Source organism: Pseudophryne corroboree, chromosome 6 (assembly GCF_028390025.1).
Source record: "Pseudophryne corroboree isolate aPseCor3 chromosome 6, aPseCor3.hap2, whole genome shotgun sequence".
Classification (NCBI taxonomy): domain Eukaryota; kingdom Metazoa; phylum Chordata; class Amphibia; order Anura; family Myobatrachidae; genus Pseudophryne; species Pseudophryne corroboree.
This window is the reverse complement of record NC_086449.1, coordinates 534,019,609-534,031,668: the sequence shown is the minus strand read 5'-3', so window position 1 is coordinate 534,031,668 and position 12,060 is coordinate 534,019,609. Positions and strand designations below refer to the sequence as shown.

The window sequence follows — 12,060 nt, the reverse complement described above, 5'->3', positions numbered from 1 at the left end:
CTCGGCTTTACAACTTTGCCGAGCTGCTACTTGGTCAGGGGCAAACACGTTTGCTAAATTCTACAAAATTGATACCCTGGCTGAGGAGGACCTGGAGTTCTCTCATTCGGTGCTGCAGAGTCATCCGCACTCTCCCGCCCGTTTGGGAGCTTTGGTATAATCCCCATGGTCCTTTCGGAGTTCCCAGCATCCACTAGGACGTCAGAGAAAATAAGATTTTACTCACCGGTAAATCTATTTCTCGTAGTCCGTAGTGGATGCTGGGCGCCCATCCCAAGTGCGGAGTGTCTGCAATACTTGTACATAGTTATTGTTAACTAAAGGGTTATTGTTGAGCTATCTGTTGAGAGGCTCAGTTGTTTTCATACTGTTAAACTGGGTATAGTATCACGAGTTATACGGTGTGATTGGTGTGGCTGGTATGAGTCTTACCCGGGATTCAAAATCCTTCCTTATTGTGTCAGCTCTTCCGGGCACAATGTCCTAACTGAGGTCTGGAGGAGGGTCATAGTGGGAGGAGCCAGTGCACACCAGGTGACCTAAAGCTTTCTTTAGTTGTGCCCAGTCTCCTGCGGAGCCGCTATTCCCCATGGTCCTTTCGGAGTTCCCAGCATCCACTACGGACTACGAGAAATAGATTTACCGGTGAGTAAAATCTTATTTTTCTCTCTGCCCATGTGATAAGACCCCACAGGCTCACCTACAATGCTGGCTTTTGACAAGGTTGTACCTGCAATATGAAGGGGGTACAGGAAGCCACAGCAACTAGGTCCTTTTCCTCTCCATGTCCCTGGGTGTGAATGGGAAACCACAACAATGTTGTAAGTGTTTATGATTTGGCAGTGTTTGTCACTCATTATCTAATCTCAGGAAGGAAAATATAACAATTCCAGAATTAATTGAAAGTGTTTTTATGTTTACATGACTGGTATTTTATTGGGTTGTAGCCTAAAACAGTTGTATTCTTTATTGATTAGCTCAATACTGTAGGTTTTGTAGGCCGTAAAGAAATGTAAAAATTAAATTGGAACAGGAAACATGAAAAGAGGAAGTACTCTGTGATGCGACTCTGGACTGGAGCAGACATGACAGAAAATATCTGAATAAATAAGGAGAACAAGTGAACAAAAAAGAAAAGGAGAGAAGAAAGAAATGTTACAGTCAACAGGTTAGACTATGTAAAGAACTGACAGGGAAAAGCAGTGGATTCTGAGTTGCATGCGAAGTGCCTGCCACTGATTTTACATCAGCGGCCACAGCTGTTACCATTAGTATTGACACCTGCACCAGCCCCACGCTAAGTGCAAGAGATCTATTAGAGACAGGCTTACCTTCCCCAAAGACACAACTCAGAATTAGAGATGTGTGGTTTGCTTCTCCAGAATCGGGAGCGGCTGCAGCTGGTGATGTGAGTAAAAAAAATTGGATGAAAAAGTCCCTGGTGAATGCACCTTCTAATTGGAATGGATATTATTATACTACCCGAAATGGTGTACTGGGTCAGCACCCCAGGTGGTTGTGATTGGCAACAGGGCTGGTGCAGGATCTCTCTGAACCCTAGGCAAAGCTTCAACCTAGTGCCCCCTAACCTACAACCCCCCTGCAGGAGGTGCATCAGGGCTATGAGAAGCGGCCGTGAGAGCGCCCCTCGGGAGCCACAGTTACATCTGCCTCCTATGTGCCTTCACATGACTTGATGTTACATGTGTTGGCACAGAGGAAGCGCTGAGGCACCGTGTGATACAGCCTGATAGTGGTGGCTGCACCTGATTAGACCTGCAGTAGCAGCCAGCGCAGTGTAAGAGGAGGCCGCATACAGATACGTCCTTCAGTTTTTTGCTAGATGAATTCAGTGGCGCCCTCCAGGGGTTAGCGCCCCTAGGCAGCTGCCTAAAGCTGCCTAATGGTAGAGCCGGCCCTGATTGGCAACCATTTTTTTGAGGAATATCAATATAAATATATGTATATATCAGGGGCGTCAGAACGTTTTTAGGTTGGGGGGGCAAGATATAATCTAATTTCAGTTAGAGATGAGCGCCTGAAATTTTTCGGGTTTTGTGTTTTGGTTTTGGGTTCGGTTCCGCGGCCGTGTTTTGGGTTCGAACGCGTTTTGGCAAAACCTCACCGAATTTTTTTTGTCGGATTCGGGTGTGTTTTGGATTCGGGTGTTTTTTTCAAAAAACACTAAAAAACAGCTTAAATCATAGAATTTGGGGGTCATTTTGATCCCAAAGTATTATTAACCTCAAAAACCATAATTTACACTCATTTTCAGTCTATTCTGAATACCTCACACCTCACAATATTATTTTTAGTCCTAAAATTTGCACCGAGGTCGCTGTGTGAGTAAGATAAGCGACCCTAGTGGCCGACACAAACACCGGGCCCATCTAGGAGTGGCACTGCAGTGTCACGCAGGATGTCCCTTCCAAAAAACCCTCCCCAAACAGCACATGACGCAAAGAAAAAAAGAGGCGCAATGAGGTAGCTGTGTGAGTAAGATTAGCGACCCTAGTGGCCGACACAAACACCGGGCCCATCTAGGAGTGGCACTGCAGTGTCACGCAGGATGGCCCTTCCAAAAAACCCTCCCCAAACAGCACATGACGCAAAGAAAAAAAGAGGCGCAATGAGGTAGCTGTGTGAGTAAGATTAGCGACCCTAGTGGCCGACACAAACACCGGGCCCATCTAGGAGTGGCACTGCAGTGTCACGCAGGATGGCCCTTCCAAAAAACCCTCCCCAAACAGCACATGACGCAAAGAAAAAAAGAGGCTTTTTACTGATATTTGGTGTTTTGGATTTGACATGCTCTGTACTATGACATTGGGCATCGGCCTTGGCAGACGACGTTGCTGGCATTTCATCGTCTCGGCCATGACTAGTGGCAGCAGCTTCAGCACGAGGTGGAAGTGGATCTTGATCTTTCCCTAATTTTGGAACCTCAACATTTTTGTTCTCCATATTTTAATAGGCACAACTAAAAGGCACCTCAGGTAAACAATGGAGATGGATGGATTGGATACTAGTATACAATTATGGACGGGCTGCCGAGTGCCGACACAGAGGTAGCCACAGCCGTGAACTACCGCACTGTACTGTGTCTGCTGCTAATATATAGACTGGTTGATAAAGAGATAGTATACTCGTAACTAGTATGTATGTATAAAGAAAGAAAAAAAAACCACGGTTAGGTGGTATATACAATTATGGACGGGCTGCCGAGTGCCGACACAGAGGTAGCCACAGCCGTGAACTACCGCACTGTACTGTGTCTGCTGCTAATATATAGACTGGTTGATAAAGAGATAGTATACTCGTAACTAGTATGTATGTATGTATAAAGAAAGAAAAAAAAACCACGGTTAGGTGGTATATACAATTATGGACGGGCTGCCGAGTGCCGACACAGAGGTAGCCACAGCCGTGAACTACCGCACTGTACTGTGTCTGCTGCTAATATATAGACTGGTTGATAAAGAGATAGTATACTCGTAACTAGTATGTATGTATAAAGAAAGAAAAAAAAAACACGGTTAGGTGGTATATACAATTATGGACGGGCTGCCGAGTGCCGACACAGAGGTAGCCACAGCCGTGAACTACCGCACTGTACTGTGTCTGCTGCTAATATAGACTGGTTGATAAAGAGATAGTATACTCGTAACTAGTATGTATGTATAAAGAAAGAAAAAAAAACCACGGTTAGGTGGTATATACAATTATGGACGGGCTGCCGAGTGCCGACACAGAGGTAGCCACAGCCGTGAACTACCGCACTGTACTGTGTCTGCTGCTAATATATAGACTGGTTGATAAAGAGATAGTATACTCGTAACTAGTATGTATGTATAAAGAAAGAAAAAAAAACCACGGTTAGGTGGTATATACAATTATGGACGGGCTGCCGAGTGCCGACACAGAGGTAGCCACAGCCGTGAACTACCGCACTGTACTGTGTCTGCTGCTAATATAGACTGGTTGATAAAGAGATAGTATACTACTAATATTATATACTGGTGGTCAGGTCACTGGTCACTAGTCACACTGGCAGTGGCACTCCTGCAGCAAAAGTGTGCACTGTTTAATTTTAATATAATATTATGTACTCCTGGCTCCTGCTATAACCTATAACTGGCACTGCAGTAGTGCTCCCCAGTCTCCCCCACAATTATAAGCTGTGTGAGCTGAGCAGTCAGACAGATATATAATATATATAGATGATGCAGCACACTGGCCTGAGCCTGAGCAGTGCACACAGATATGGTATGTGACTGACTGAGTCACTGTGTGTATCGCTTTTTTCAGGCAGAGAACGGATATATTAAATAAACTGCACTGTGTGTCTGGTGGTCACTCACTATATAATATATTATGTACTCCTGGCTCCTGCTATAACCTATAACTGGCACTGCAGTAGTGCTCCCCAGTCTCCCCCACAATTATAAGCTGTGTGAGCTGAGCAGTCAGACAGATATATAATATTATATATAGATAATAGATGATGCAGCACACTGGCCTGAGCCTGAGCAGTGCACACAGATATGGTATGTGACTGAGTCACTGTGTGCTGTGTATCGCTTTTTTCAGGCAGAGAACGGATTATAAATAAAAGTGGTGGTCACTGGTCACTATCAGCAAAACTCTGCACTGTACACTACTGAGTACTCCTAATGCTCCCCAAAATTAGTAAATCAAGTGTCTAAACGGAGAGGACGCCAGCCACGTCCTCTCCCTATCAATCTCAATGCACGTGTGAAAATGGCGGCGACGCGCGGCTCCTTATATAGAATCCGAGTCTCGCGATAGAATCCGAGCCTCGCGAGAATCCGACAGCGTCATGATGACGTTCGGGCGCGCTCGGGTTAACCGAGCAAGGCGGGAAGATCCGAGTCGCTCGGACCCGTGAAAAAAAACATGAAGTTCTGGCGGGTTCGGATTCAGAGAAACCGAACCCGCTCATCTCTAATTTCAGTGCCCCTAAATTGCTGAATTGCTAAAGGTCAGATAGGTAAGTTTAAACCAGACACCCGGAGGCGAATTAGACAATGGTGTGACCCCCACTCACACAAACTCATATGTGCACACACAGCCACACAAAGAGCCACATATACACACACACGCACACACACACACACACACAGCCCCATATACATACATACACACACAGCCCCATATACATACATACACACACTGCCCCATATTATAAACATACAGCCCTAAATAAATAAATATGTATATATATATATATATATATATATATATATACATATATATATATATATATATATATATATAGACAGTTCCAGACCCGGCACTCCTCAGCATGAAACAATACACATACCCGGTGCCCTCTCCAGCAAAAGCAATTGCATGAATAGTTACGTATCCGAGCGGCACTCGTAGGTCTTCTTTCAAATTAACAGGACATCACCCTGTCAAAGCAACGTTTCGGTTTTATTCAGAAAACCGTCATCAGGCTTACATAACATACAATAAAACTTTTCTTACCTATATACCATCAAGACACCATGTGCAGATCCATCCCGGGTGTCAGTCGCGTTCATTTCCGCTGACATCACCCGGAACGGAACGTAGAATGTGAAACACAAAACATTAACCCTTCACCAACATGTCAGGTTACAGAGGCAAAGTCATAATGTAAACATTACTTAAACAAATAGATTCACATTGTATGTTCAGGTCACCAAGACATAAACACTTTGTAACCACTGCCATAGTCTGAAACAATTAGATACATACTTCTGATACTGATATATCTGCGAATAAATACTGCAACAAAATATCACAACAGTTTCAAAGGATAATAAACAGCTCTAATACAGAAAACTGGAAAACGATAAAGTTTCGTTCAATCCACATGGAGCTATTGTATTTAGGAAATAGATCCACTTTGTCTCACAGCACAATAAGGCTTTATTGCGATCCCCTACCCTACGACTCTCAGGAATGTGGTCGATCATTTTGTACCTCAGGCTAGATAAATTATGACCCTGGGCTTTAAAATGTTTGGCTACTGGTTGTTCAGATGTTCTACCTTCCAAAGCAAGTTTGATGGCACTCCTATGCTGTGCCATGCGCTCTCTAAAGGTACAAGATGTTTTTCCTACATAAAGTAGACCACAGGGGCACCTTATGTAGCACACTACAAAGCGTGACGTGCAAGTGAGACAATGTAAAATTTTTATTGCTTTACCCGAATGAGGGTGATACAAAGTGTCACCAGTTTCAAGATAAATACACGTGGTACAGCCAAGGCATCTGTAATTCCCAGGCTTTCTGCTAAGAAAATTGGTAGGTCTCAAAGATGAAAAATCTGAGATATCCGAATGAACTAACATATCGCGAAGATTCCTGCCTCTCTGATAACATGGTAACAACCGTTTTTTGGATAGAGATTTTAAATCTGCACCCACCAACCATCACCATGACAACATATAAACAATACAACGGACCTGCATCAAAAGAATACATATTAATCTGGAAAACAGTGCATATATAGCGACACACAATATTTAAACATACCAGATTTGACTAATTAAAACAAGCAAAACTTAGGTATTCATTAAGACCCCAAGGCGATAATACGTCTAAGCAGTGTATCCATTGAGCTTCTCTTTGAAGCAATAATCTATTGCGGTCACCCCCTCTAATGGGCTTCTGTACCCAGTCAATCATTGTATACCTCAGACTAGAGATATTGTTTATATGTTGTCATGGTGATGGTTGGTGGGCGCAGACGCGCTGACGTCACACATCACTGTTTCCGGGGCCGGGACCTTGGGCGGGCTTCCTGACCCGGCGTCTTTCACATGGGTGTTGATCTTACAAAAGGTATGTGTATGTTATTTTTCTTTTATAACCTGATGAGAGTGCAATAAATGGAGCACTGAAAAGTTGTTTACTTACACGCAAGTCTGCTGACTATTCTTCAAGCTGAGTGCCGCACCGCAGTGACTGTATGTATAAATACCGTGGTATATGTTAGGGCACCAGCTGATTTCTCCATTCATCGGAGTGCCGGTCTAAGCGTAATATATATATATATATATATATATATATATATATATATCATGTGGATGGCGGCACTCCAGGAACTTCTTAGTAGCAGTAAGAATAGGTGACGAACACCATATGAAGCAGTTAACGTTTCAGTTTATTTCCTAAACTTTCGTCAGAGGGTTCTAACGAAAGTTTAGTAAATAAACTGAAATGTTCACTGCTTCATATGGTGTTCGTCACCTATTCTTACTGCTACTAAGAAGTTCCTGGAGTGCCGCCATCCACATGCTATTTACAATTCGCTGCAAGGCGTCTTTAGGAGGGCACCCAGGCCAATACCAGCATCAAAGATTGAGTGCCAGCCTCATTGCATCTCTATATATATATATATATATATATATATATATATATATATACACACACACAGCCCTATATGTAGCTGTAGATGCTGTGAGGGAGATGTTTGATCCCTGTTGTTACTAGCACGGTTGACTGAGTTGTTCCTCGATTGAGAGTTAAGTTATCAACTGAAGTCCTCATCTGATTGGTGATTTATGAGCTATACAGCCCCGACACTGTTTGAACATGATTTATTGATTCTTCCCGTTACTCTATATGTGATGCTTTCTAACTATTGTGTATAAATGAAAGCTTGTCTTGATAAAGATCCCAAAGTGAGGATCGAAACGTCAACCAAAATAAGCTTGATATCGACTACAATAAAGTTTTTGTAAAAATTTTAAACTGTTGGAACTCTTATAATTGGATGAGTGCACCTCCACATTGTTGGACTTTGTTCTATATTGTGGGCTCACCTGTCGAGGGAGACCCCCACTAGGAGCACCCCACAGTTGTTAATATCTTTTGATGTGAGTGCAGGACTAATCGAGTTATTTATATATATATATATATATATATATATATATATATACATATACACACAAACACACACACACACACACACACACACACACACACAAAGCCCCATATAGACACACACACAACCCCACATGTTGTGTATATATATATATATATACATATACACATCCTCATGTATACACACACACCCATATAGACACACATACTGTACAGCCCCATGTATATACACACACACACACACACACAGCACCATATAGGACACACACACAAACCTATGTATACACACACACACACACACACACACATGTCACTAACACTACAGCCACCGCTGGCGCTCCTCATCAATAGAAGAGGCATCTCCTGAAAGCAGCAGCAGCTCCCGAGTCCCGACATAAAGCTGAGCCTCTGAGGCGGGGGTGGGGAGAGAGCTGGCGGGAGACAAGTGAGCAGGGCTGTGAGGAGGTGGGCGCATTGCCTGACACACTGCCGGGGGTGGCAAACCCCGCCTTCCTCTACTGAAACAATGGAATGCACTGCTACCACACGTCGCTCCTCCGCTCCTCCTATGCATCAGCCGGCGCCTCTGTATGTTTGGGGGGTGGCGAGCTGCCCCTTGCCCCCCCCCCCCCCAGTTCTGACGCCTCTGATTATATATATATATATATATATATATATATATATTATTTTTTTTATTATTATTATTATTATTTTTCTTGGGGGGGGGGGGGGGGCTGCCTATATTGTCAGATTGTCAGTCTCAGGCCCCACAATTTCTGATGGCAGCCCTGTGTCCCAATTTCGAAGACATTGTAATGAACTAATTAATTTGTACTAACTGTAAACAGATTCCTAAGCTATGTATACATTTCCTAAATCTTCATTAGCTCCTGAATACATAATAGATTGATAGGGATCTTTGAGATGTCTTGGAAACATTAGTCTGCCTTAAATTTTTGGACTACATAATAGTTTCAATGGCTTCTATGGACTATTGCAGATACCTTTTAAATTACAGGTAAATGGTCATGCTCCTAAAATGCCCAAAGAGACCAATTAAGTTAATTTGTACACATTGGCGTTTTAACAGAGAAAGGGGCCCGTGTGCAGACTCCTGGTGGGCCCCCTCCTCTCCATGGTGCAGTAGACTCTGGCATGTTCCAGATATTAATTTTATTACTGCTCATGCACAACAGCCATTTTGACTATGATTTTTGCTGTGGCTGCAGCATCTGATGTGGGACTCCAGAAAGGTAAGTAATAAAACATGGGTGCAATACGTGTGGTGTGGGTCCCCTGGACCTAGGTGCCCATGTACACCACACACATTGCACTCAATATAGAAACGGCAATGGCCCTCATTCCGAGTTGATCGGTCGCAAGGCGAATTTAGCAGAGTTACACACGCTAAGCCGCCGCCTACTGGGAGTGAATCTTAGCTTCTTAAAATTGCGACCGATGTATTCGCAATATTGCGATTACTAACTACTTAGCAGTTTCAGAGTAGCTCCAGACTTACTCTGCCTGTGCGATCAGTTCAGTGCTTGTCGTTCCTGGTTGACGTCACAAACACACCCAGCGTTCGCCCAGGCACTCCCACCGTTTCCCCGGCCACTCCTGCGTTTTTTCCGGAAACGGTAGCGTTTTCAGCCACACGCCCCTGAAACGGCCTGTTTCCGCCCAGTAACACCCATTTCCTGTCAATCACATTACGATCGCCGGAGCGAAGAAAAAGCCGTGAGTAAAAATACTTTCTTCATAGTAAAGTTACTTGGCGCAGTCGCAGTGCGAACATTGCGCATGCGTACTAAGCGGATTTTCACTGCGATGCGATGAAAAATACCGAGCGAACAACTCGGAATGAGGGCCAATGTTTCTACATATAAAAAAAGAATGTGGGACACATTTTTTTTTAATTGCAGTTTGCAAATGACTGTTACTGCCCAACTGAACCGATTGTATTTGCCTGGTTGTATCATTGCCCCTTCTTCTGAACTATGAACTGTTAATTTGGGATCAATAGGCTTGATTCGTGTTTAGAAGTAATGCAAAAAAGCAAACAACTAGGCAAAACCATGCTGCACTGCAGGTAGGACAGATGTAACATGTGCAGAGAGAGTTAAGGTGACCCATCGGGCCAATAAATCATTTGAAAAGTGTCAAATCGTGTGTCATTTACTTCCGATCCGTGCACGGTCCCTTGCGCATCAGAACGGATCCGGAGATTGTCACAGTTGCACGAAGGATACATCGTATCCCGGAGCAGTGAATGGGATCGCATGTGAAACATCGTATGCAAAATGACTGCATGTGATTTATCGTATACAACATAGCCGCCGGTGGGGAGTTGACGAGGTATCGCATGTGAGGCTGCATGCGATACCTCAACTTAGTGTATGGCCACCTTTAGATTTGGGTGGGGTGTGTTCAAACAGAAATGTAAATTGCAGTGTAAAAATAAATCTGTCTATTTGTGGACTACATGCAAAAAACAGCTAGTATTTACCCTGCACAGAATACATATATTTGCATGGTAACATAGTTTGTTCCAGACACAAAGTTTCCTGCTTTTTTTGCTTTACTTACACACATAAATCAGGTCCAATGTCCCTTTTGTGTGAACAATATTATTAATTGTTAAATCATGATAAGAATGATATATAATAATAATAATAATAATAATAATAATAATAATTATATAACCTTTTTCGAAAAGGTTTACATTTACATTTGCAGAAAAGAAATCAATATAAATACAGAGTATAAAGGTGTGTACACACGGCGCGATGCGCCGCACAGCCCGACATTGCCGATATAGTCAATGTTGGGCTGCCTGCACAGTCTATTTTTCCTTGCGATGCCGATCCCGCGGGACTGCGCATCGGCATCGCAAGGACTGTACACACGGTGCGATATACACTATATTTTTTTACAATTTTGACTATATAGTCAAAATTGAAAGAAATATCCCACCGTGTGTACACAGCTTGAGAAACAAGATACAAGCAGAATCCTCAGATTGTTAATCCCAACCAAGAAAGTGCCAATCAAGACATCTTGGGCTCAGTACTTAGGTTAGAAGTGTAATTTCAAGATGATGCATATTTACTTTTCCTATTTACATTTAAATCCTGCATTGAAAGCGCTGGTTTGCATCATCCTACCCTGATGTAGAAGTGCCCTTCAAGCTTTCTAATACACATAGCTAGGAACCCTCCAAGAGAAATTGGAGTTAATCATTCTGATTGCAATCAACTCGAGAAATCACACTGCTACAGCTTTATAAAACATTCCTTTAATTGCATATAAAGATTTTAATTTCATTTTTTCTAACTCGTTCTTATTTTTAACTTATGTAACTAGTCTCGTAAATCTGTGGAAGGCATTATATAATCCGAATTACTCTTTGATAATAGGCTAATCATATGTGGTAATTTAGAGAAGTACTTTGAGGTACAGAATAGTAAATATCATCTTGGCATGAGCTGCAGCAGCCTGCAGGCTAATTCCCATCATTGAAACAGTTTGTCCTCGTTTTACCTACTGTACCATGTGAGATGTTTAGAAGAACCCATGCAGCTCCCTATTGGAAGCATTTTTCATGATTTGGAGAATATGATTATAGAGTTTAACCTCCTGAAAACTTTAACACTGTTTAAGACACAGCTTTATCAGCAATATTTTATATATTTACTGTAGTTAACAGTGCTGGTGTAGCAATGGGGTAGCAGTTAATTTACCGACGGACATAATACCGATGGTCATAATCCCGACAGCCATTGGCTGACAGTCAAAATACCATCACGGTCAAAATACCAACAATTTATTATGCTGACATGTTCAAAATGGCGACATAGACTACCGACATGTCAAAATGTTGACATGTCAAAATGCCGTCATGCGTTTTTAAGGGATTTTTGCTGAAAATCAGACTTGTTCATACTTTATCATCCCAGTGGAGCTGGAGGGGGAATATAATAGTGTACCCAAAGCGCGAGCTATGCGAGGGGATGCGGAACACTTAGACCATGTCCATGTCGGTATTTTGACATGTCAGCATTTCAAATGCCGGTATTCCGACTATGTCGGCATTTTGGACATTTTAGCATAATGAATATCGGTATTTTGACCGTGTTGGTATTTTGACTGTAGGTCAATGGC

At 42.7% G+C, this 12,060-nt stretch overlaps 2 long non-coding RNA genes across 7 annotated transcripts in view; one reads left to right on the top strand and one right to left on the bottom strand.

Moving 5' to 3' along the window:
• The window catches only part of LOC134935417 (uncharacterized), a 132,516-nt gene extending 126,921 nt beyond the window's left edge, over positions 1-5,595 (bottom strand). Inside the window, exons 1-2 of one of the 5 annotated variants that reach the window (XR_010180122.1) lie at positions 5,512-5,584; positions 5,345-5,435 (exon numbers count right to left, since the gene is read on the bottom strand). This is a non-coding gene — a long non-coding RNA (uncharacterized LOC134935417). The other 4 variants (XR_010180125.1, XR_010180124.1, XR_010180123.1 and 1 more) reach the window with 4 other exon arrangements.
• Positions 5,596-6,770: 1,175 nt separating this feature from the next.
• LOC134932836 (uncharacterized) overlaps positions 6,771-12,060 on the top strand; it is a 56,856-nt gene continuing 51,566 nt past the window's right edge. For both annotated transcript variants that reach the window (XR_010179504.1, XR_010179503.1), the window contains exon 1: positions 6,771-6,855. This is a non-coding gene — a long non-coding RNA (uncharacterized LOC134932836). The remainder of the gene's footprint in view (positions 6,856-12,060) is intronic.